The sequence below is a fragment of the Rana temporaria genome, chromosome 3 (assembly GCF_905171775.1).
Source record: "Rana temporaria chromosome 3, aRanTem1.1, whole genome shotgun sequence".
In the NCBI taxonomy this organism is placed as follows: domain Eukaryota; kingdom Metazoa; phylum Chordata; class Amphibia; order Anura; family Ranidae; genus Rana; species Rana temporaria.
Genome location: NC_053491.1, coordinates 128,056,149 through 128,082,637, shown reverse-complemented (window position 1 = coordinate 128,082,637; position 26,489 = coordinate 128,056,149). Strand labels below are relative to the sequence as shown.

Here is a 26,489-nt window from a genome sequence, read left to right as displayed (position 1 = left end):
TGACCCCACGTAAATGATGCTTTTATCGAATGGCGCATGCGCGCGCATGCTCAGTATCACGTCGAATTTTCAAATTAAATTGCGCCCGCTCAATGCCTAGTCGACGTGAACGTAACTTACGTCCAGCCCCATTCACGGACGACTTACGCAAACGACGTAAAAAGGGGAAAAATTTGCAGCTGTTCCGACATCCATACCTAACATTGGTACGCCTCATCTACGCCTCATAGAGCAGGGCTAACTATACGCCGAAAAAAGCCTTACGAAAACGACGCAAAAAAATGCGCTGTCCGCACGTACGTTTGAGAATCGGCGTATCTAGCTCATTACCATATTCGACGCGTAAATCGACGGAAGGGCCACCTAGCGGCCAGCGTATATATGCAACTTAGATACGACGGCGTAAGAGACTTACGCCAGTCGGATCTAATACAAATCTGTGCGTAACTGATTCTAAGAATCAGGCGCATAGATACGACGCCTCAAACTCTGGAGATACGCCGGCGTAACTCGTACGAGAATCTGGGCCCTTGTTTTTAAGTGTTGCAATGAGTTTTTTTAAATGCTTTTTTTATCTTATATTGTTGTTTTTCCAGATTCGCATTTACACTATATTGTCAAAAGTATTGGGACGCACACACAGGAACTTTGATGGCATCCCAGTCTTAGTCCGTAGGGTTCAATATTGAGTTGCCCACCCTTTGCAGCTATAACAGCTTCAACTCTGGGAAGGTTGTCCACAAGGTTTTGGAGTGTGTCTATGAAATGTTTGACAATTCGCATTTTCTGATGTTGGATGAGAAGGCCTGGCTCGCAGTCTCCACTCTAATTCATCTCAAAGCTGTTCTATCAGGTTGAGGTCAGGGCTCTGTGCAGGCCAGTCAAGTTTCTCCACCTCAAACTCACTCATCCATGTGTTTATGGATTTTGCCTTGTGCACTGGTCCAAATCATTTGGTGGAGGGGGGATTATGGTGTGGGGTTGTTTTTCAGGGGTTGGGCTTGGCCCCTTAGTTCAGGTGAAGGGAACTCTTAAGGCGTCAGCATACCAAGATATTTTGGACAATTTCATGCTCTCAACTTTGTGGGAACAGTTTAGAGATGGCCCCTTTCTGTTCCAACATGACTGTGCACCAGTACACAAAGCAAGCTCCATAAAGACATGGATGAGGGAGTTTGGGGCAGAGGAACTTGACTGGCCTGCACAGAGTCCTGACCTCAACCCGACTAAACACCTTTGGGATGAATTAGAGCGGAGACTGGCCTTCTCGTCCAACATCAGTGCCTGACCTCACAAATGAGCTTCTGGAAGAATGGTCAAACATTCCCATAGACAAACTCCTAAACCTTGTGGACAGCCTTCCCAAGAGGAGTTGAAGCTGTTAAAGCTGCAAAGGGTGGGCCAACTCAATATTGACCCCTACGGGATTTTTAAACTTGTCATTAAGATCATGTTTGTATATTGTTCTATATGAATTAAATGTAGCACTACCCCCGGAGGAGCTGCTGGTTTGTTTTGGGTGGCACGTTATCTCGTGGCTCTTCCGCCGTCCTAGGGGTGTATGGTGCATATAGCAGTAACGGAATGTCCACGACAGGTGTCTTTTTCTGTGCACTTCCTTACCCAGCCGGGTAAAAACATTAAAACTTGTGATGAAGAGTAGAAGAGAAAAAAAAAGAACAAGTCGCAGACTCAGGCGCAACAATAGGGAAAGAGTCCTGCTCCCAACAATGCTTTGTATTCTTCGCCACTCCAGCCAGAGTGGGTATAGCGTACCTGGACAGGCCCCTCTCACTGACCTGACAGCCAGAGTATCGCTCGAACTTGAAGGAAAAGTCTATGCCACAGCTCAGTTGTCCTGGACCAACATGGTCCCGGAACCAGGAACGCCGCGTGGTACGCGCACTCCGGCCTGGAAGGCCATTACGCCGGGGCGCCGTGATGCGCAGTCACCCAAAAGGTGGGTGCCGCACTCCAAAGAAGAACCCAGACTAATGGCATCTGCCCCATAAATACCCTCCCCAGCATGTACAGCAAGGCTGAACCCTCCTGCTGGAGAAGAGCACCCAAACCTCGACTCCACTGCTGCCACCCTGGGGTAGGAACTACACCCCAGTAACAATAGACAGCCCGCAGCACAGCCAAGCTGAGACAGAGACCAGTCTTACACTCTGATCCCTTTCTAAATTTATCTAGCATTTATCTAGTTACTTTTTAAGTAACCAGGCGCTACACAATTTATGTGTATAAATCGATTAACTGTTTATATTCATGAAGTAACTATTTTGCCATCAAAGTGCTTTGCTCAAAGTCCCAACCTTTTTGTCTTTGTTTTGTTTATACCCTTTTACATTTAGGTATTTTTCAGGTGCTAAAGGGCTAAAAATAGCACCTGTAAAGCGCCTGAAAAACGCCTCCCCTGCCACCCCAATGTGAAAGCCTGAGTGCTTTCACAATGGGGCGATGCGCTGGCAGGACGTTAAAAAAAGTCCTGCAAGCAGCATCTTTGGGGAGGTGGAGGAGTGGTGTATACAGCGCTCCTAAACCACCCCTGCCCATTAAAATGAATGGGCGGCGCTGCCGAAGCGCCTGCAAAGTGCTTCGGCAGCGGCCCTATACTGGAGCATTTAACCATTTCTTCGGCAGCTGTCGGGGGTTAAAAACCCCCCTCTAGTGGCCGAATAGCACCCCTAAAATGGTAAAGCGCCGCTATAACTAACGGTGCTTTACTGCTAGTGCTGCCCAGTGTTGAAAGGGCTTTAAAGTTTATTTTTGACAATATAGTGTATGGGGGTTATTTACGAAAGGCAAATCCACTTTGCACTACAAGTGAAAACTACAAGTGCAAAGTGCACTTGGAAGTGCAGTCACTGTAGATCCGAGGGGGACATGCAAGGAAAACAAAAAAAAAAGCATTTTAGCTTGCACATGATTGGATGATAAAATCAGCAAAGCTTCCCCTCAGTTCAGATCTACCCCTCAGATTTACAGCGACTGCACTTCAAAGTGCACTTTCAGTGCAATTTCAAGTGCACTTTGCACTTGTAGTGCTAGATTCAGAGAGAGATACGACGGTGTATCTCCTTATACGCCGTCGTATCTCTGAGTTAGGCCCGTCGTATCTATGCGCCTGATTCATAGAATCAGTTACGCATAGATATGACTAAGATCCGACAGGTGTAACTGTGTTAAACCGTCGGATCTTAACTACAATTTAAAAATGGCCGCGGGGGGCCATATTATTCAGCGTAAATCAGTGAGATACGCCAATTCACGAACGTACGCGGGCCCGACGCAGTGTTGTTACGACGTTTCCGTAGTGGTTTTCCCGGCGTATACTTACCCCTGCTTCTATGAGGCGCAGCCAATGTTAAGTATAGCCGTCGTTCCCGCGTCGATTTTGAATTTTTTTACGTCGTTTGCGTACGCCGATTCAGAAACCCGCGCGTCGCAAGTTACGCTCACGTCGAAACCACTGACGTCCTAGTGACGTCAGTGGGAGCAATGCACGCCGGGAAATTTCGCGGACGGCGCATGCTCGTTTAAATCGGCGCAGGAACGCGCCTGATTTAAATGGTACACTCCCCCTAGCCGCGGAATTTGAATTCTGCCGGGGGTTTTACGATCCGACGCCGCAAGTTTGGAGGTAAGTGGTTTGTGAATTACCCACTTGCCTCTCAAACTTGCGGCAGCAGATCTTAAATCAGATAGATCACGCGGATCTAAAGATCCGCTGATCTACCTGAATCTAGCCCGTAGTTTGCACTTTTAGTGCAAAGTGAATTTGCTATTCGTAAATCACCCCCTATGTGTTGCATAAAAATGCAGCCTGCAGTACTTTTTTTTTCAGCACACTGCAAACCATTTTTTTTCCAAAAAAGGCGTTTAAAAAATTATGGCGCAAATACCGTGCAAGATAAAAAGTTGCAACGACTGTCATTTTATTCCATAGGGTGTCTGCTAAAAAAAAAAGATATAATATCTGCTGGTTCTGAGTAATTTTCTAGCAAAAGAATGATAATTTGTACATGTAGGAGTGAAGTGCCAGAATAGGCAAGGTATTGAGGTGGGTATAAAAGCCCGGTATTGAAGTGGTTAAAGGAACCTATTTAGAAAATAAAAAAAAAAAACCTTTACAACCCCTTTAAGCGTGCATGGAGCCTAAGTGCAAATTAAAAAGTGCTCAGTTTTAGAAGTGCACTAATATGGATAGAATCACCTTATACTTTACATAGAATGAAAACATGTTTTATATAATCTTTTTTTTTTTACACGCTGACCTTAGGACTCAGAACAATTAAATATTAAGTGATCTTGCCTTGCATAGCAACCCCAGAAAGAGTCTTGTGAAGAGGATTGCGGTTGCCATTCCAGGCCAGATGTTGCTATGCAGTGTGTAATGCAGGGCCCCCGTCTGAATAGGTGCTTGCCTGCTGGGGTGCTTTGCTTTACACATCACCCAGCATCTAAGATAAGCAGCTCCTTTTTTTTTATTCTTTTGCTTCCCATCCCCCCCACCTCCAGCCAGCCTCTTTTCATTTAAAGTGTGTTTTTGTCTGCACGTGAGTCATTAAAAAAAAAGGAGGAATGCACCAGCAGGAACAACCAAGGGAAAAGCATTGGAGCTGAAGCAGCTTTCCCACCCCTCCTTCTTCCCAATGGCATGTTCTGTGCCTGTGTGTGAAATCTCCTTGTAGTGTAACGAGCACTCTCTGAAATTTCTTTCTTTTTTTTTTTCCTGAAGATGAACATTTGTGTGGTGCACCCTGGACCGCCGCCAGTATCTATGTGAGAGACCGTTAGAAGGGCGATGGGATGTGGTAGCACTGTGCAGAGAGGATAGAATCACACACACACATCCACACACACACACACACTCACAGGAGGAAACCAAGCAAGAGGGGCTGTGTCTGTATATTCCAGCAAAAGCCACAGAGGAGGTACTGGAGATGGAAATGGATGCTGCTTGTTAGGCCATGAGCCTGTTTAACCAGGATTTAATGTGATGCTTTTTCTGGGGTTGACATCTGCAGAGCGTCTGATCCGGCCAAGGTGAAGAGAAGGTAATGTGTGAACGTTAGGTCTTCCTTTTTTTTTTTCAGCCAAGGGAAGTTTTCCCGTAATCCTGCAAACAAATAATCAATGCAAGGGGATTGGATGGGAGATGTATTATTGTTTAAATGTATGGACAGTTGACCTATCAACGTAGCCTTCCACCATTCATAAATGTAAATATTTGAAACTATGTATTAGATTATTAGATTTTTGACTTTTTTTTTCTGCCTATAAAATATAAAGTTGTATACGTTGTAAGATGAGCGAGTGTATATTGTAGACACACTGATATTATATTGTATTTATATAAATATAAATTTATATAAATATAATTATATATACAAGGAACAATTTCAAAATGTAGAGATGACCTGATCAAAAAAATCAAAATAATGTAAGGAATATGTGCATCCATCCATCTTGCCTAATGTATGGAAGAGGAGGTGGACCATTTACGGGCAGAGCACCTAGATGTATTGGTACTATGCACGATTTATATTGGAAGGTGTAAGTAGTAAAGCAGCCATTAGTGGCTTGGAAGTAGTGCTGATGGATGATAAAAAAAGAGCACCATGACATGGGAAGGGAAGATGAAATCTAATGTATCTGGTTACATAGGTGAACGTTGCACTTTGAGAAGATGCAATGAGTGTGGATCAGAGAGATGTGCCTTCGGGGTGGGGGGGTAATGGCACACGGTATCGGATGTTTTTCATTCATTGAGATACAAGCAGACATGTAAATGGCATGGTGATAAAGGCAACGTTGATTTGTCCATCAGGGACATATAAAATTGTCGGGATGATTGCTGGAAAGAGTCAAATCTAACCGGTTTAAGGCTTTCCATGGTCACAGTGTTTTTTAGGAGGTCTAAAAATAGCCTTGGCAGATTTAGTGCTATACACACATGATGTGGGCAGCCTACCCAGACAGAGCATGCAGCTAGGAAACGTGAGACATTATAAAGCTCCCATCATAGTAAAAATGCTAGGGGAGGGGGGGTTGCCACTTAGATTTGCTGAAAAGCCCATATCGTATGGCGAAGGCTCCATTCCTTGTAGAAGGTTTTAACATGTTCCATTCCTGGTTATAAAACAGGGGATTAGTGTGTTGCAGGACGAAGGGTTAAACTCAGTTGAGACCTTATACTGGTGTCTCCTTTTTGTAGAATTCAATAGACATTTCCTACCTAGTTTGATGTCAAGGTAGTGTGAACCGGCTGGTTTTGCATACCTTACTAGTAAACAAGTCTTGAAATTTTATTTGCACATGCTTTGCATGCAGACTGTCATGGTGGGTGTTAGTCACCTGACATGGAGTTTTGATGCTCTTCCATATAATGTATGCCACCGAATGCAGAGATTGAATTGCAAGCTTGAGAGATAAATCTTGAAACAACACCCATGTGTATGTTTAGGATAGGATCATTGTTGGCTGACCCACTTGTTCAGTTTCTTCAAGCTATAGTTGAGGCCATAGCTAATGTTTTATGTTTCTGTGATGTCATGATTGCTATGGAAGCTACCTTCTTCTTATAAGCAGTGGACTCATGGAGAAGTCCATGATTCCCTCCCTCCACTTTGGTAGAGTGAACATTATAACATATATATATATATATATTGGATTTAAGCCATCAACATTTCATTGGCATCATTTAGAAACATAATGCTAAATTTGGCATTCTGTGAAGAACGAAGTCTCATTTTTTCCCTCTTATTAGTCTTAGGAAGCCATATTGTATTTGCAGAGAAATGTTGTACTACTCTGGTTTGTAAAAGAAAATTACCTTTTTTAAAAAGGGGCATTATTTTCAGATGTTATTGAGAACAAATAAACATATATAATGTGATCGTATAAATCATAAATGTATTTTTTTTCTTTTTATTTGCCTTTCTAATGGCTAGCCACTGTGACAGCTCTGATAGACATCTTCTATATTTAGATTGTTTGTAGAAGAATTGTGGGAAATGTGTCTCGGCAATAGCTGGAGCTCCATTGGGAGCTTGTGTTGGCTGCAGATATTGAACAGTCAGTTAAGGGAGAGTTTTGTGCTGCTCAAATGAGGATGACACCTGTGTCAGTATAAAGTTGGGATCTTGTGTTTGGGGGATTACGTGTGTTACTTGAGGATGCACTGTCTATTACAGCTGTTAACCCTTTGGCAGGAGCTGTGACTTGTTGACTGCCTGTATGTAGAATGGAGCGTTGTCTTTGTGAGAGCCGGTTCACACTGGGGCGGCATGACTTCGGGGGCGACTCGGCCAGGCGACCTGAAGACGACTTCTAAGGCGACATGCAAAATGACTTCTGTATAGAAGTCAATGCAAATCGCCCCGAGTCGCCCCCGAAGTCGTACAAGAACCTTTTTCTAAGTCGGAGCGACTTGCATCGCTCCTATTAGAACGGTTCTATTGACTACAATGGGACGCGACTTGTCAGGCGGCTGTGTCGCCTGACGAGTCGCCCCAGTGAACCGGGTCTTAAGGTGTGTTCTGTGTTCTGTCATTTAAGGTAAAGTTGTCAATCCAGGACTATCACTTATTCCCCGTACACACAATCGGACCCTTGTCCGACCAAACTCACATTGGAATTTCGACAGAATTCCATCGGAGTAGAAAAGAACATGTTCTCTATGTAATTCTGGATTGGAATTAATCTGATGGAATTACTCCGATGGGCATACACACGGTTGGAATTTTCGATGGAAAAAGTCTGTTGGACTTTTTCCATCGGAAATGCCGATCGTGTGTACGGGGCATTACACGACTTTAAGGAATGTTAGCTTTATAGAAATATAACGTGTACAAATTGTAGTACAAATGTAGTACAAAACGTGTACAAATCTATGAAGCTATAAAGAATCTGGAACATAGGTGTTGATTTATTAAAATCAAATAGACTGTTTACTTTGCAAGGGAATTTGCCCCAGAGTTTTTGAATGTGGTGAAGTTTCCCTTTGCAAAGAATACCCAATCATGTGCAAACAGCATTTTTTTTTTGCCACATGATTGGATGATGGAAGTCAGCAGAGCTTCAGCTCATTCACTAAGCTGTGCAGAAAATTCCCTTGCAAAGTGAAGAGTCTATTTTCCTTTTGTAAATCTACTCCACTGTGTAGTTTTCTTTCACATACCTTCAACATAGTTGAGCACTCAAGTGATAATTTCTTTAATTTAATTTAAATATATGTACTGTATATACTCTAGTATAAGCTGAGTTTTTCAGCAAATTTTTTTGTGCTGAAAATGCCCCCCTCTGCTTATACTCGAGTCACCTTTTTGTGCCTGATCTCCTGGATTTTAGGGACCCGGTACTGGCCGGTCGTAGTTCCCCTGGACCCAATTGGCACACATGTAGCCTCATTTCTCCTCTACAAGTGTGCAAAGTTTGTTGTCTGGGGGACATCATGCTGGGGAGCACTGATTTTTCAAACCCGGGCACACCTTCCATAGACTCCCATGTTAAACGTCAGTCTAGTCATGGACACAGTGAGGCATGGGCACAGTGAGGCATGGGCACAGTGAGGCATGGGCACAGTGAGGCATGGACACAGTGAGGCATGGGCATAGTGAGGCATGGACACAGTGAGGCATGGACACAGTGAGGCATGGACACAGTGAGGCATGGGCACAGTGAGGCATGGACACAGTGAGGCATGGGCACAGTGAGGCATGGGCACATTGAGGCATGGACACATTGAGGCATGGGCACAGTGAGACATGGGCACAGTGAGGCATGGGCACAGTGAGGTATAGACACAGTGAGGCGTGCACATGGACACAGTGAGGCAAAGTGAGGCACAGTAAGGCATGCAGATGGACACCCTAGGCTTATACTCAAGTCAATACGTTTTCCCATTTTTTTGTGGTAAAATTAGGTGCCTCAGCTTATATTCGGGTTGGCCTATACTCGAGTATATACGGTAATATAGATTTAATATAGTATATTTTTAACATTGCAATAACAGTTGACTTTTAATGGCAAGATTTGGAGAGATCTGCTACTTTCTAGTACCTTTCTTGAACTGCAAGTATGAAAAATAATGTACAATACTCAACTGTCTGGAAATAACACTGCTACAATCAGCTTGAGCGTGTATTTTATCAATATGCAGTCATTATACTAGTGATGTCTTTCTAGATTATTTTGTGGTTAGTATGCCTGATTAGCAGCTCTGAGGTGCCCAGTTAAAATCCCAGCCACCCAGACACTACCTACATGGGTGGAGGTCCCTTCGATTTCCCTCCACACTCCAAAAACATGCTGGTAGTTTAATAGGATCCTGTCTAAAGCTCATCAGAAATATTACAATCTGATTGTACAATCTCCTTTAGCCCCTTTAGCTTTACCAACAAGTATGTAGTGCAAAAGCCTGCCTGATTGGATATTAATTGATTGGATAGTAGAGGTAGGTCGTCATATTATATACATTTGGGAGATCTAAAGCTGATTGAACAGAGGTTGTATGGTTAGAGTGTAACATGTATGTTGAGCCTAAATTGATTCTAGTATTTGCATGTATGCATTTGAGTTAAGCCTAGTATACACTACTAGTTTTTGTTTTGTTTAACCCAAGAGTTGAACAAAAAAAGTCTCACAGCTCAGGTTGGAGCGGATGTAATAATAATCCAATGTTAGTACAGCAATCTCCCCTGCTGTGCTATTGTGTTCTGACAGGGGAATGGCCCCCCTGCCAGAACTCTCCGGTCAGCGCTCTCAGCCATTGGCAGAAAGTGCTTATCGGGAGATGGTCAGCAGGCCGTTTTTGGTCATGACCCTCCGACAGCTGACTTCTATCAGACCGGTTTCTATTGAATTGGCCAATTTCGCTCGACATTCAGGGCAATGTGTACTAGGCTTTAGAGACCTTAGATTATTAGCTCCTTGAGGACAATGACTGACACGAATGTACACTATGTAAGGAGCTGTGTAAATTGTCATAAATAAATAATGAAATATCTAATTGCAATGAAAAACTGAATGATTCCTATGTAAAAGCAAAAGAAACACTACTACCCCCACCCCCTTTACTCACCCACCATCACTGCCTCTCCTCCTCCGCCAGCTACAATACCTGAAACTTCAGGATATGGAGGAGCATGTGACCTCCTGCCCTGTGACAGTGCTTCAGGTCTAGCATCCAATGGCTACGCCCGAGCATTGTCACATGACTGAGGAAGTGACGGCACCATTCCCCTGGGCCATGGATATCCAAGCTGGACATGTCTGCATTTGTTCATTTTCATTATATGCCAAGTGTTGCAATCAGTAGTTTAGAGAAGAAAGATATTGTAGAAGAAAGATGTTCAACTCTCTGATTGGATGAGGTGGAGAGTGTGATTTATTGGCCCCACCTTTCTGCCTTGTCCAATCAAAGAATACTTTGCATTCCTTTAGCAAAGCAAAGCATTCTGTGAATGGCACCCGTGACAAACAGCCAACTTCCTGTGTTCACTAAGGAGTGCAGCCACTCGGCACAGGACCCAGAAGCAAGTGCACATGACTGGAGTAGCTGTGTCTACTTCAGTGATTTCCAGCTTCCAAGGGCATCAGCAATGTATAGTATTTACATAGTTATATCAGTTCAAGCTGGACTTTTGTAACTTTTCAGAACAGCCTTTTTCAACCAGGGTGCCCAGGTCTCTTTAGGGGTGCCTTAGCAAATTGCCCAAAAATGTTATACAAGCTAGCATGTGGATGAAGCCTGCCTTTTTAGATACACTGATGCCGCGTACATACGACCGTTTTTCGGGTTGTCATTAAAAACGATTGTGTGTGGGCTCCAGAGCATTTTTCACGATGTAAAAAATGGGCATTAAAAATTTCGAACATGCTCTAATTTTTCACAACGTTTTCAACGTCGTAAAAAATGGTCGTGTGTGGGCTTTAACGACGTGAAAAAAAACGTGCATGCTCAGAAGCAAGTTATGAGACAGGAGCGCTCGTATTGGTAAAATTAACGTTTGTAATTGAGTAAGCACATTCATCACGCTGTAACAGACTGAAAAGTGCGAATTGTCTTTTACTAACACGAAATCAGCAAAAGCAGCCCAAAGGGTGGCGCCATCCGAATGGAACTTCCCCTTATAGTGCCGTTGTACGTGTTGTACGTCACTGCGCTTTGCTAGAGCATTTTTTTTTTCACGATCGCGTGTAGGCAAGGCGGTTTTAACGATCGGGTTGAAAAAAACGTTGTTTTTTCTAGACCATTAAAAATGAAATCTTTTACAACCCGAAAAACGGTCTTGTGTACGTGGCATAAGTTTCATTGTACACCATTAAAACCTTCTAGCTGCCGGTATCCTAACGACCAATGGCATCATCCTTGTATCCCCCCTCTTGCCCCTCTCTATCAGTGCTGCGGTCACATTAGCTCAGTGTAGGAGGAAAACTGAGGGAGAAGAGAAACATTGAAATACTAGTCAGTACTAGTTTGTAAAAGAAGAATAAATCCCCTCTAACGTTGGGTGTCCTACTTGTGTGGATATTGTAACATTATGTAAAATTTTTGTAATCGTTTTTTCCAATTTTAGAATGGGGTGCCTCGAGAATGTCCATCATTTTTAAAGGATGCCTTAAGATTTCCATCATTTTTAAAGGGTTCCTTGACTAAAAAAAGGTTGAGAAACACTGATGTAAAATATAGCTAGACCTGGAATTCTTCTTCAACTGTAGCAGAGAAAAATCAGGTCTGATGGACATGGCTGAACTATGTAAATCCCAAGAGTTATTATACAGAAATACAAAACCTTTTGCAGTTAAAGCATGTACAGGTCATTCTCAAAAAATTAGCATATTGTGATAAAGTTCATTATTTTCTGTAATGTACTGATAAACATTAGACTTTCATATATTTTAGATTCATTACACACAACTGAAGTAGTTCAAGCCTTTTTATTGTTTTAATATTGATGATTTTGGCATACAGCTCATGAAAACCCCAAATTCCTATCTCAAAAAATTAGCATATCATGAAAAGGTTCTCTAAACAAGCTCTTAACCAATCATCTGAATCAACTAACTCTAAACACCTGCAAAAGATTCCTGAGGCTTTTAAAAACTCCCAGCCTGGTTCATTACTCCAAACCGCAATCATGGGTAAGACTGCCGACCTAACTGCTGTCCAGAAGGCCATCATTGACACCCTCAAGCAAGAGGGTAAGACACAGAAAGAAATTTCTGAACGAATAGGCTGTTCCCAGAGTGCTGTATCAAAGCACCTCAGTGGGAAGTCTGTGGGAAGGAAAAAGTGTGGCAGAAAACGCTGCACAACGAGAAGAGGTGACCGGACCCTGAGGAAGATTGTGGAGAAGGACCGATTCCAGACCTTGGGGGACCTGCGGAAGCAGTGGACTGAGTCTGGAGTAGAAACATCCAGAGCCACCGTGCACAGGCGTGTGCAGGAAATGGGCTACAGGTGCCGCATTCCCCAGGTCAAGCCACTTTTGAACCAGAAACAGCGGCAGAAGCCCCTGACCTGGGCTACAGAGAAGCAACACTGGACTGTTGCTCAGTGGTCCAAAGTACTTTTTTCGGATGAAAGCAAATTGCATGTCATTCGGTAATCAAGGTGCCAGAGTCTGGAGGAAGACTGGGGAGAGGGAAATGCCAAAATGCCTGAAGTCCAGTGTCAAGTACCCACAGTCAGTGATGGTCTGGGGTGCCATGTCAGCTGCTGGCGTTGGTCCACTGTGTTTTATCAAGGGCAGGGTGAATGCAGCTAGCTATCAGGAGATTTTGGAGCACTTCATGCTTCCATCTGCTGAAAAGCTATATGGAGATGAAGATTTAATTTTTCAGCACGACCTGGCATCTGCTCACAGTGCCAAAACCACTGGTAAATGGTTTACTGACCATGGTATTACTGTGCTCAATTGGCCTGCCAACTCTCCTGACCTGAACCCCATAGAGAATCTGTGGGATATTGGGAAGAGAAAGTTGAGAGACGCAAGACCCAACACTCTGGATGAGCTTAAGGCCGCTACCGAAGCATCCTGGGCCTCCATAACACCTCAGCAGTGCCACAGGCTGATTGCCTCCATGCCACGCCGCATTGAAGTAGTCATTTCTGCAAAAGGATTCCCGACCGAAGTATTGAGTGCATAACTGAACATAATTATTTGAAGGTTGACTTTTTTTTTATTAAAAACACTTTTCTTTTATTGGTCGGATGAAATATGCTAATTTTTTGAGATAGGAATTTTGGGTTTTCATGAGCTGTATGCCAAAATCATCAATATTAAAACAATAAAAAGGCTTGAACTACTTCAGTTGTGTGTAATGAATCTAAAATATATGAAAGTCTAATGTTTATCAGTACATTACAGAAAATAATGAACTTTATCTCAATATGCTAATTTTTTGAGAATGACCTGTATATATTTGGCTTTGTGTGGATTTCAACTTTGAGCGTTTGGTTGGTGCTTAAAGTGGTTGTAAACCTATTACAACCACTTTAACCTACAGGTAAGCCTAGATTAAGATATTTGCAGAAATAGCGGCGCATGCGCCATAGACATCGGGCACAGGATCATGCTGTTAGTGGTGGTGACTTGTCGTTAGGGTTCCCCTATCTAGCTGGTTCCTGTAAGGACTGCGCAGGCGCAATCCTTGCCGACGGAAATCTCCGAACCTCGGCCGGCATCCAGGCTCATTCTTTAACATCCCTGTGGATTGGAGGATGTTAAAAAAAAGAGCCAGGAGGCCGAGCGAGCCATGCGAGCAAAGCGAGGACGTGAGGCCGACTGGCCACTTTCCTCAAATTCCACATCGCGCTGGATGCCAGCCGAGGTTCGGAGATTTCCGTCGGCAAGCATTGCGCCTGCGCAGTCCTTACAGGAACCAGCTCGTTAGCCGGAACCAGATCGTCAGATCAGCGGCACTCGCACACATGCGCGGGAGTGACGTCATTGCGGCTCCGGTCAGTCACATCGCTGGAGCCGCGATACCCCAAAGTCACGCCGGGAGAGATGACGGCTTCTGAGGAGGAAAACAAGGACCACTGCGGGGGCTTCAATCTCAGGTAAGTAATTTATAATGAACTAGTACCTTGTCTTGCAGGGTGAATTTTTTTTTTTTTTTTTCGGAGAGGGTTTACTTCCTCTTTAAAGAACACATATATAAGTACATCTACTAGAGAAGTGTATTTTCCAACTGAACTCAAGATTCAGTCACTAAATAGTGGTAGGAGTCCTCCAAGATCATATTAGATTCCACTGTGTGAATATCATTATATCCCAAGTGTTATCTGCTGGATGACATCATGTCTACATGAGACAGGAAGCAAAGGGCATAATCCCACTGGCAGAAGAGCACAAGGTCACTAGGGAAAAAAATCAGTTGCAGCCTGAATGGTGTAGGCTTTCAGGGATATGCATTTCATGTATGCAACCCTTTCACATTATAGATGTGTCAAGTAAGGTAAAAACTTGAGCTTTCGTCCTTTCAGATGAGAACAATTAGAAGTTGTAGAGATCTAAAGTCTCAGCGCTTCCCTGCAGTGTTTGGTCTTCATATTTCAGTGCAAGGGTGTTGTTAGATGCATGATTTATGATTGGTGTACTTAGCCTGAGATGACATTTCTCTGCAAGCTAAAAGGCCAAGCAAGAGACGTAATGGTGATCAAGAGATGATGTACTGTCGTTGTCCCTGTCTGGTCACTATACTTGAATCAGATGGAGCAGACTTCTGCTGACAAGGCCGGTACAGTGTATGAAAAATACTTTTATTTCTAACATTTATAACCGAGGCTTTAACCCTGTCACTGGATGCCCTGCTGGGTTTTAATCTCATCATGTTTCAAAGTGGCTCCATTGGGTGGAAAATCAAGGTATCCCCAGTAGCGTAGCTGAAGCTTTTGATTAACTAAGTATTTATTGCAGTTGCAGCTGGTCCACCATTTCAGAACTCGTGCACTAATATCTTCTTAGTTCGAACAGCTGTATACATACACATGATGCTGTCCTCAACAATACTTCAAGGAGCTGATGCGTAATAAAATGTAATTACATCTGTAGTAAGCCTGCATGTTTGTGATTGCACAGAGCCCTGAACTACAGTTGTGCTAACTCCCAGGGCTTTTACTAAGGGTCTCGCTAAAAATGGGTCTAGTGAATGGCATTGTCTATTGTAACACAGCAGCATATTTGTTCTGTACACTTGCTCTAGTGGCATTGACTTCATCCTGTTTATTGGCTTGTATAAAAAGAAAAAATGATTTGACATTAATTGAGCTGTCGTGCTAAAGTCCCTTCTAATACCGTAATTCTCATATAGAGACAAACATTTCAATCAGTAGAACTTTTTGAAATAATTTTTTGATACAGCAAGAGACTTATGATTTATTTTTTGCTTCGGAAACTGAAGACAAACATATTCTTCCTTACTTCTAGGGTATGTTGATGAGGGCAGTAACTGAAGTATATACAGATATCTTGTTCACTGAATGGATGACTTTTTCCTGTCTTTGAGGTCGAATGGTCTGGAGATCACATTCCTAAGTGCTGAGTCATATCAAGACACAATCAAGTAGTTAATCTATGGACGGAAACGTAGTCCGGATTTCTTTGAATGTTTAGTAATAGGCTTGTCATCCAGGAAATCCCACCTTTTAGATTTCAGAATTATTTTGTTTAATTAAAATGACTCAGAAGGGTGGTCCGATTTTAAGTGCACCTCTGCCCAACTGTTAACTTAAGAAGTATGTTTTGTTTTTTGTTTTGTTTTTAAGAATCACGCTTACCTAGGTGGATGCAGCATCGCTACCTCGCCGATCGCTCGGTTCTCAGTGCTCCCTGAGCAGAGAGCTGGTGACTGCCACCACTGTCTGTCTCAATGGAGCGCTGGGCTATGGAACATAACATCTGTAATGTTCTATCATAGAATGTTCTCCATTTATGATCTTCTCTCTTAAATGCCCCTGAAGAAGGGATATACATTTGCTCCTGAAACGTGTCGGGAATAACGAGAAGAGACCATTACGTCAATAACCAGCTCTAAAAGAGCCCCTGTATACTTTGTTGTTTTATGTAAACGCATGGTGATGTATTCACCTATGTTTTAATTATGTATTAATAAGCTTTATATATTTTTAAGCATGTTTACCGTATTTATCGGCGTATAACACAAACAGGCATACAACACGCACCCCAAGTTTAGGAGGGAAGTTTAAGGTTTAGGGGGACAGAAACTACATTTTAAATGCCCATCAATGCAGCCTTATTAGTGTCCATCTGCAGCCTTGCCCATCATTGCAGAATGATCAGTGTCCATCTGCAGCCTTGCCCCCAACATTGTCCATCTGCAGCCATGCCCCCAACAGTGTCCATCAGCAGCTTTGCCCACACATCTTCCTGCTGAGGAGGAAACGAGTGTAACGAGGGAACAAGCGCCACCAAGATAGACAGAGCTGGATGTCCTGTGTATTCGGCTCCTCTCGGCTCGTCTTGTAGTCCCGCCCAGTCCCTCCCATTGGCCCGGCACCTATGATGGACATAACACCGGTCCAATGGCAGGATACGGAAGTGGGCGTGACTGCGAGACAAGCCAAGAGGAGCCGAGTACACAGGACATCCTGCTCTGTCTATCTCAGTGGCGCTTGTTCCCTCCTTCCCCTCCGAGGCAGCTGTTTGGCGTATAACACGCACCCACGATTTCCCCACGATTTTAAGGGGAAAAAAGTGTGTGTTATACGCCGATAAATACGGTACTTAATACTCTGAGTTTGTCAAAAAAAAGTCCCACTGTACTGGGGGTACCTTTTCCATATTTTTTACTTTTTTGTTGCAATCTTGCCCGAGGCGGGACCAGAGTGAAGAATGAACTGCACTGCTGTGATCCACAGGAGAATTACAGCCAAACAAGCTTTGGCTGTACTTCTTCTTTATAGCTTTTCTATACCCACAATTCAACATTTAAGATATTACAGTTTATCAGTCCTCAGATGTTGTGACTGCATTAGTTCTCACTCAACATACTGTGTCTTTGGAGAGGCAGCAGTGACACCCTAGAACAGGAAATGTGTAAGGACTACAGAACAACTTCCCCCTCCTCCTCTTGATGACATAGAAAGCAGGCAAATTGCAGGTTCACAAAGAGAGATGGAGTGTAGCACAGGCTGAGAGTGCAGAAAGTTATAAGCTCACTCATTTTCTGGCAGGACCAGCTTGTGGATGGGGCCACCTTGTCCATACACATGTGCAAAGGTACGTCTCCTCTCCTCTTATGTATGCATTGATCAATGCCCGGGACCAGACGGGGCTGCATTTATATGAAAGTCAACATTATGTACAGCTGTGTAACATACAGAGTTTCTCTGTGACGTATTCTGTCCCATGTCACTACACACCATTGCTCAATATATGCTGCATTTTGGAAGGACAACGTTGAGCCCATGCCCTCACCACCAGTCCAGCATACCTCTGCCACCTCACGCCCAGTGACAAAATGGGGTACCACCGTGCACCTAGCATGGACCTCATACATGCATGCAGTTTACCCCTTCTCTATCCGGTACCATTTGGCTAGGTGCCTGGGGTCTCTGTATCGCAGGTTCGGTCCCAACTATTTTGGGGGAGCCAACTGCTAGGGAGGGAGCCAGCCAACTGACCCCAATGCCAGTCACCCCGCTTCATGATCGCCTGCTATACATTCCCACCAGTTCATAATTACTCGTGGCAACTACACTCCTGCTCTGACTCTTCTGCTGAGTTCCCAGTGTGCTTTACAGGCCCTGTTCCTTTTATACACCATTTACCACAATGCACCGCTTTGAATAACTTCAGACCAGGCTTGCAAGATAGATAAACTGTCATGTGTTAATGACACAATGGTGTGGATTTTTGATGGGACTGTTTTTGATTTTGAGATATGTGAAGGACTTTTGATGACACAATTTGTGTGATATTATGAGTTATTTATGAGTGTATACACATAATTAATTGCGTTGCAACGGTTAACAAAGTTTTACTGAAACACTTGGGACTATTACAACGTAAAGTGCAACACAGTCCAGTTCCTAACTTACTATTTTCTGGCTGCCTGTAAAGGTGTACATTCATAACTGGTAGTGTCCATGGCTAGTGACTTCAAGCTGGAAAATTGTTCCTTAAATTGATGGTCAGTGGGAAGATTGCTACTCATATTTTTGGCCAGTGGGAAGAATGCCCTCTAACAGATAGCTAAAAAGATCATTGGTGTTAGTGGGAACTTATCTGGCAGTGAGAAATTGCTCATTGCTCAATGAACCCCTATCAACCTCTATCAACCACTGAAAGAATCCTGGTGTTCCACAGAACCCTGGTTGACAAAGGCTGAATTGGAGGCAGCAACAAGGAGCTGATTTCTGCAGGTTTCATATACACACATCCAACCAAGACCAATATAGAATACTACAAAGACACCACACTTTGTTACTCTATAATCTTTGGGCCAGCATCTAAGTGCAGGAATTAATGCTGACCATTGATGGTGCCCCAACTAAAAAGTGATGGCCATATATGGAGAAAGGAAAATAAAGACATCGTCAGGAATGCTACAGTGATTCCTATGAGTGGTGTAAAATACCTTTAATGTTTTATCACTTATGCATGCACAGGAAAAAATATATCGAGCTTAAAAGTGGATGTAAACCCCCCCAATTTTTTTTTAATTAAGGCTTGCACCTTGTACAGTATAGGATTTCATGTCATCTGTGCCCAGTCTTGCCACAAAGAGTTAATCCAGCTCTGAGCAATCCTCTTATCTTTTTTCAGTGAGATAAAAACTGACACACAGAGAAATAGGAGTCAGTTCTTCCCCCTTGCTGTGAGTGACAGGTGATTTACATATCTCATGCAAGCCTGAGTGAGGAATTCTGTATACTTCAGATTCTCCAGCTCTCCCAGGATTGGCTGCTCCACACCTCAGCATGATTGGACATGCTGAAGTCGTTTGGTGACTTTTCTGGGTTTTGACTGGTTGTTAGTGGTCATAGCAGTAGTTCAGTGTAAGATATACACAGGAGAAAATGCATGTTGACAAGGGGAGTGTAGAGGTGGGCAGAGAGACTACTGACATCAGGACTCAATCTACCGAGCTCTTGACAACAGACCCACCCACAGAATCTGCCGTTTTTCAGGTCTCATTACAGACAGAGTGGAGACATTTGACAGGTAAGGATACATGCAGGAGGCATGTATATCCTTATAAATAACCACTATGGCATTAGTTTAGAAAGGATGAGAGTGGCTTTACATCCACTTTAAGGTATTTTAAATTCTGGGCCCAATGAAATCACTGTTATGGTAAAGTAGATCTATGCATGACTGCTTTCTAATATAAAATGAACTTTCACCATTAAGGATCAGTGGTTATGTGACTTCTATCTGCTTCTGTAACTCACAACTTTGAGAACACATAATATTTAGTTCCATATTTATTATAAAAGTTCTAATACATGGTCATTCTGGAGATGATAAACTAGAGAACTAGAGACAATAATGGGTTTATGTCCCACTGAGCAAGGGCACAGGCAGTCCATTCATCTGTATGGCCAGCCCCCACACATGCACCCTAGTGCTGAGGTCGCAGACTTTCTAGAGGGCATACTGCCTGGCCATGGGCAGGCCACAACCACAGCCAGAGGCCTGCACCTAAGATCTGTTCTAAGCATTTATTGAGGGGCTGAGTGTCTTTGAAACAAATGATATTCTTTAAGAGTAACACATTGGTATGCATTGAAATAAAATTAGAAGTTCAATGTATGAGCCAGGGTGCAATTCCATGAATCCAACATTTCATTTGTTTCAGGCTCCCAAAAAGCGTTCAAACATTGTGCTGAACAGCAATTTCTTTATCAGAAGCCTGAACTACTAGTTAAGAAATGACTTTAGAAATATTTCATGTGACTCGAGTTTTCACTTTTCTACGTGACACTGCTCCCTCCTTTAAATCAAACTGTTAAGAAAACATGTTTATGTGTCACATGAGCCTGCTAAACTAATCCACAGAACAGCACTTTTAGTTCACTTTTGTAAATGCAAAATTAACAATTGAGGTATTCCTGTAATGCTCAGCACAGAACGCGGCAGAAAAATGTGTTGACCTGACTCATGAACGGATAAAGGTGACATCTGCCTTTTAGCATACAATGCCACGACGAGGCTACAATATAGCAGCTGACCAGTGTCATGTGCATTATTTGCAAACACTTTTACATGGATGGGGTAACTTCTACTATACATTTATTTAGCATCTATTGGACAAGTGAGATTTTAGTTTTCATGTAAACCATTTATAGATTATGGCAAAAAACAATGTTAGCAAAGGTTTACACTTTGTTCTGGACCAGACACAGAAATCATGTCTCTCATGTGTGGAGGCAGCAGTACCTGGGCATCCCAAAAATTTAGGATCACCAACACCTGGTGTGCCACAGGTTGCCTGTTCTTGGTACAAATACAATTTTTTTTTAAGTTTTGTGCTTAGTTGATCTGGCTATACCTAATAATATCTAAAATGTATGTTTAAGAACCGGTTCACACTACGGGACCTGGGGGGCAATTTGTGTCGCCCCAAGTCGCGTGACATGTCAAATTACATGTTAGTCAATGAGAGCCGTCTTAATGCACACTACTGAAGTCGCTCTGACTTCGGGCAAGGTTCTTGTACTACTTCAAGGCGACTGCTAGGCGACTTGTACCCATTGATTTCAATGGAAGTCGCCTCCAAGTCGGATCCCCTGTCTTTACTGAAGCAACTTTACAGGAAGAGAAACTATTTTTCTCAGGCAAACACCTCCCTCCCACAGAGCTGATTACTGTTTGATTGGCCACAGTCAAAGTCGCCTGTGACGGAGGCGACTTGAAGTCGCCTTGTAAGTCGCCCCAAGTCGCGCTGAAGTCGCCTCACAAAGTCGCGCCCAGAGTCGTGTTGCCCCTTGTGTGAACTGGCTCATAAGGACACATATCTTCAAAATGAATGTTTATTTTCAAACATAAAATGAATAAAAAGGGTAATGGTACTTATGACTATACATGCAACAGCTCATGCACCTTGCCAGGAGGTACTTGAAGGTTGATAAAAACACAGGAAATAAACAAATCATCAAACAGTAGATTAAATTGTATTTACTGCACATTTGCTAGGCAGCTAAAATAAATTGCTGCAGTTTTTGCTATTGTCCAGCTGCCTTTGCCAGAAATCTTTATTCCACTCAATTCTAAGGGATAAGAATATACTAGAAAGATTAAATTGACATTGCATGTTCAGAATTTATTTTCAAAGCATCTTTCTTTTCATAGTCTAGGGTTAACATTAACCATAAACACAATCACGTACAAAGCATAACTTTAAGACAGAATTTATTTAACATCACAATGTTCCTTTATAAGTGTAGGACATATGTTGAACATATGTCTCATCTTAGGTCCTTTTATTACAAGAAAAATTCCCTGTACATCATGTTGTACATCTGTATGCCATATATGTTCCAATGTATAGAGCCTATGCTTTTTGTTGTGCATGCATCTGAAAATTATATGCATTATTTACCAGTCTGATTTATCCGCGAATACGGTCCAGCGGACCGTTTCCGCGGATAAATCCTCTAGAGGATTTCGGCGGATTTTAATGCGATGGAGTGTACACACCATCGCATTGAAATCCGCGCCGAAATCCTCTGGCGATGACGTGTCGTGCCGTCGCCGCGATTATGACGCAGCGACGTGCGCAACGCTATCATATAAGGAATTCCACGCATGCGTCTAATCATTACGACGCATGCGGGGGATCCCTTCGGACGGATGGATCCGGTGAGTCTATACAGACCAGCGGATCCATCCGTTGGGATGGACTCCAGCAGATGGATATGTTGTGCATGTCAGCAAATATTCGATCTGCTGGAATCCATCCCAGGGGAGATATATCCACGGAAAAAGATCCGCTGGCGTGTACACACCATAGGATCTATCCGCTGAAACCCATTTGCTGGGATTTATCTGCGGATGGATTCTATGGTGTGTACGGGGCCTGAAAGTTGCTCTATGTGAGCAGATATTGTCCTAGAATATGCAAATTTGTAATATGGTCATGCAATAATTTACTCATTCCTGAAGTATGTATCTCATACATCTCTGTACAGCTGCCAGTGATGGAATGGAAGCTTTATACATAGCTTTAGTCTGTTACTACCTTGGTAGAGACATATCAATACTGTTGGCAGATCATGCCACTAGGCTTTATGTTTATGTTAGCTATACTGGATAAGACTGATTTTACTTGCCATGGTCTACAAAAAATTGTGCACTTTGGCTGGTAAATAAGCACAATACCTTTTATGTGAATTGTTGGTAATTTTGAAAGAGTTGTTACAGGGCGGACATTAGTGCCCTTAGTGGGCATTAATGCCAGTTCTTTTAGCTTCTTTCTGGTAGGCTCATTAAAAAGAGGTTATACTTCTCAAAACATGTCAGTCTTGTGATCTGTTTTGGGGATCTTCCCTACCGGCCATTCTAGCTAGAATGACGTGAAGAGACCCTGTCCGGACTTGTATTACGCTTGTAATTTTAATGGATTTGTGAGTATATTCATGTGTTTTAGCAATAGATGGTGCCTAAGGTTCTGTAATACACTAGGCCAGTGCATCCTTCTTTGTTTTTGTATTCAATAGAAACTCGTCATACTATAAACCTTCCATGAATTTTGGCCATAGTTGAAAGTTTTGAACCTCTCATTGTTATTAGGAATGCCCACTTGCTCTTTTTAGAATATATACAGTATATATATATATATATATAAATATATATATATATATATATATATATATATATATATATATATATATATATATATATATATATATATATATCTATGCTGCATAGTTTGTTTTATATCTGCAGCTAACAATCTTTCCTGTATTCTCAATTAACTGTCAATTCTGGAGGAAACATAGATAGATGAGCTAACTTAGGATATTGTCTACTGATAATCGAATTGACTTATAAAGTGCGCTCTGAATAATTTACATTTTATTGAACAGCTTTTAAGTAAACATATCTCTGATACACTTTTTTTCTGCACCCGCAAAATTGCTGACTTCAAGGTTAGCCAAAGGCATTGCTACTACACTGGCACATTCTGTTGAAAGCTAGACATTGTATGCCACTGTTTCTCAACTGCTAGAGTGCATACCCCTTTTTAAAATGTACAAATATACCTATAGGATGAGTAATGTGCAGTGAACATTACTATAATGATAAAGAATGTAGATCAAAGAATATTAGTCCACTATTCAACCTGTATCTGCTGTGATAGATTTGCAACTGATATTACACATATAGTAACACAGGGGCATACCAATACAGTGGTGAATGTGACACTTGCCAAACATTCACTGCAGGTGAAGGGATCACCATCATTTAAACCACATGTACCAGGATGATACACCTTCCATGAATGTTTGGTGAATGTCACATTCTCTACATTTTGGATATACTGTAACCCTAAAGCCCTGTACACACGATCGGATATCTGATGGAATCTAATCCGATAGATTTTTTCGTTGGATATCCGATGAAGCTGACTTTCATCAGTCTTGCCTACACGCCATCGGTCAAAAATCCGACCATGTCCAAACGTGGTGATGTAAAACACTACGACGTGCTGAGAAAAATTAAGTTCAATGCTTCCGAGCATGCATCGACTTGATTCTGACCATGCGTGGATTTTTGACCGATGGAGTTCCACACAGACGATCGTTTTTTTCTATCGTTTTTTTATCCATAGGAAAACTTTAAAACATGTTCTATTTTTTTTCACCGATTGAAAACAAACCGATGGGGCCCATACACGATCGGTTTGTCCGATGAAAATGGTCCATCCGTCTGTTTTCATCAGACAAACCGATCGTGTGTACAGGGCTTTAGGGTCCTTTTACACGGGCGGATCCCGTGATGATGTTCATCCGCTGACACCCGCTATCCCATAGGGATACATGTATGTCCCTTTTTCATCCGTACACGGATGGATGAAAAAGCGGACATACTGTGCGCATGTCTGAAAGGGGCCTTAGTTGACATACTGTCATTCTACTGATCTAGGCATGGCATTTTTATAATTTTTTTTCATGCTATTGTATTTATATGTAAATTACCATTACATATTTTAATTAGCTATATTGAATTGTTTTGTTGAAATGATTACACATCTTCTTTCTAGACATGTCATGTGATAGAGGATGAATTGCCTTCATTTGTAAATTAAATTTGGCAAGGAAAGTGTGTCAGGCCAATTATGCCTCTGTCTGCCAGATTCCCTTGGTACAGTGTCACACATTTAGTGTTTTCATGGAATGGCTTACACTAACCAAGGCCGTTCCTCGATTATACAACTACATAAATAAATAAATATTTTTGTAAACAATAAATCATAATCCTTTTTTTAATGAGAGATAGATGAATAGATAGACTACAATTATGATAGTGACATGTAAAGTATACTCATCATGAGTTTTCCAGCTAGAAAGCAAATAGGTAAAGCTGCCCATAAATGGATCGAAATTCAGACGGTTCAACAGATGCCAGACGAATTTGGATCTATGTAGTCGTACTGTGGTTGTACAGAAGTCGATCTACCTATTGACTTCTGTATGAATGCCCTACTGGAAAATTTTCTCTCAATCAGGCTCTAGCCTCCCATCAGAATACAATGACACAGCAGGGAGGATTCCTCCATCCACTTCAAATGGTATGGCCAGCTTAAGGCTCCATGCACACCAGCTTTTTTTAAGCTCCTATAAGCTGTTATTAGCATTTTGCTCCTAGAAGCTAAATAGTGTCATCATATGTGTCCATGCATACTATTTTAGGACATTAGCATTTTTTGAGCTTCAACATCTAGGTACAGAAAAAAAAAGTTTCTTGCAGTGTTTTTTTTAGCTTAGTGCTTGTTTGGACACTGAGGCCTCATACACACAACCGTTTTCCTCGACAGAATGCATCAAGAAACTTGGTGGCAGAGATTTTTTGCAGAGGAAAACGGTCGTGTGTATGTTTTTCATCGAGAAACCTGTCGAGGAACTCGACGAGGAAAAAAGAGAACAAGTTCTCTTTTTCCTCGACGGGAGTCTCAATTTCCTCATCGCGTTCCTCGTCGGGCTGGTTTTCGACGAGAAACACGTTAGTGTGTATGCTTAGAAACCCGCGCATACTCAGAATAAAGTATGAGACGGGAGCGCACCTTCGGTAAAAGTAGTTTGTAATGGAGATAGCACATTTTTCACGCTGTAACAGACTGAAAAGTGCAAATCGTCTCCTACCAAACTTTTACTTAAAGCGGTTCTCCACCCTAAAGTGGAGTCCCGCTGATCGGAACCCTCCCCCCCTCCGGTGTCACATTTGACACCTTTCAGGGGGGAGGGGGGTGCAGATATCTAAAGACAGGTATTTGCACCCACTTCCGGCCCGGCATTCACGGGCAAAAGACGGGCATTCCGTCACATCCCGTCGCCCCCCCCGTTGTGTGCTGGGAACACTCGGCTCCCAGCACACAGCGGGAGCCAATCGGCGGGCGCGACTCACGCATGCGCCATAGGGAACCGGGCAGTGAAGCCGCAGCGCTTCACTTCCTGGTTCCCTCAGCGTGGATGGCGGGGGGAGCAGCAGAGAGACGAGCGATCGCTCGTCCTCTGCTGCGATCGGCGCTGGACTCCAGGACAGGTAAGTGTCCTAATATTAAAAGTCAGCAGCTGCAGTATTTGTAGCTGCTGGCTTTTAATATTATTTTCCCGTGGCACATCCGCTTTAACACGCAGTAACATGAGATTAGCAAAAGAAGCCCCAAGGGTTGTGCCAGTGGAATCGGACTTCCCCTGAACGAGGAGATTTGGTCTTGACAGTGTGTACGCAAAGCAAGCTTGTCGAGTTTCTCGACAAGCCTAACAAGGAACTCGTCGAGGAAAACGATGTGTCTTTTCCGACGAGTTCCTCGGTCGCGTGTACGAGGCCTGATAGAAGGCACAAGACTGCTATATACTGCTGATGAGAAAAAGTATTTAGCAGTTTATATTTTATAAAATAATTGCATTTTCATATTCTGTGTACTGTGGGAGACCAGATATAGTGACACTTTAATGCACCTTGTCTACTGTGTTTTTGTGGTCATCTTATCTATCTTTTTGTTTAAAATCCAGTTAACTTAGTGGCCATTGTATGCAGAATGTATTCTGTCATTTATTTATTTTTTTCTTATTACTATGCATTTAGCACCAACATCTGTACAAGGCGAGGACACAGGCCAGCTAAAAAAATTGCATTTATGCAAAAACACGAAACAATAGGAGTGAGAATAGCGTTTTTTAATAATGTACTGTAGAGGTCATATACTCTTAAATTAGACAAACTGGAAGGCAGTTCTTTCCCAGAATGTTTTACTCGAGGGAAAACATCTAACCTGTGCAA

General features: G+C 42.6%; 1 protein-coding gene across 5 annotated transcripts in view; it reads left to right on the top strand.

The window, feature by feature from the left end:
• The window catches only part of FRMD4A (FERM domain containing 4A), a 562,831-nt gene that overhangs the window by 296,678 nt on the left and 239,664 nt on the right, over positions 1-26,489 (top strand). Inside the window, exon 1 of one of the 5 annotated variants that reach the window (XM_040343419.1) lies at positions 4,647-5,063. The exons of the other annotated variants lie outside the window; for them this stretch is intronic. The gene's annotated coding sequence lies outside the window, so the exon portion shown is untranslated. Of the gene's footprint in view, positions 1-4,646; positions 5,064-26,489 lie in introns of those variants that run through there. 5 annotated transcript variants of the gene reach the window in all.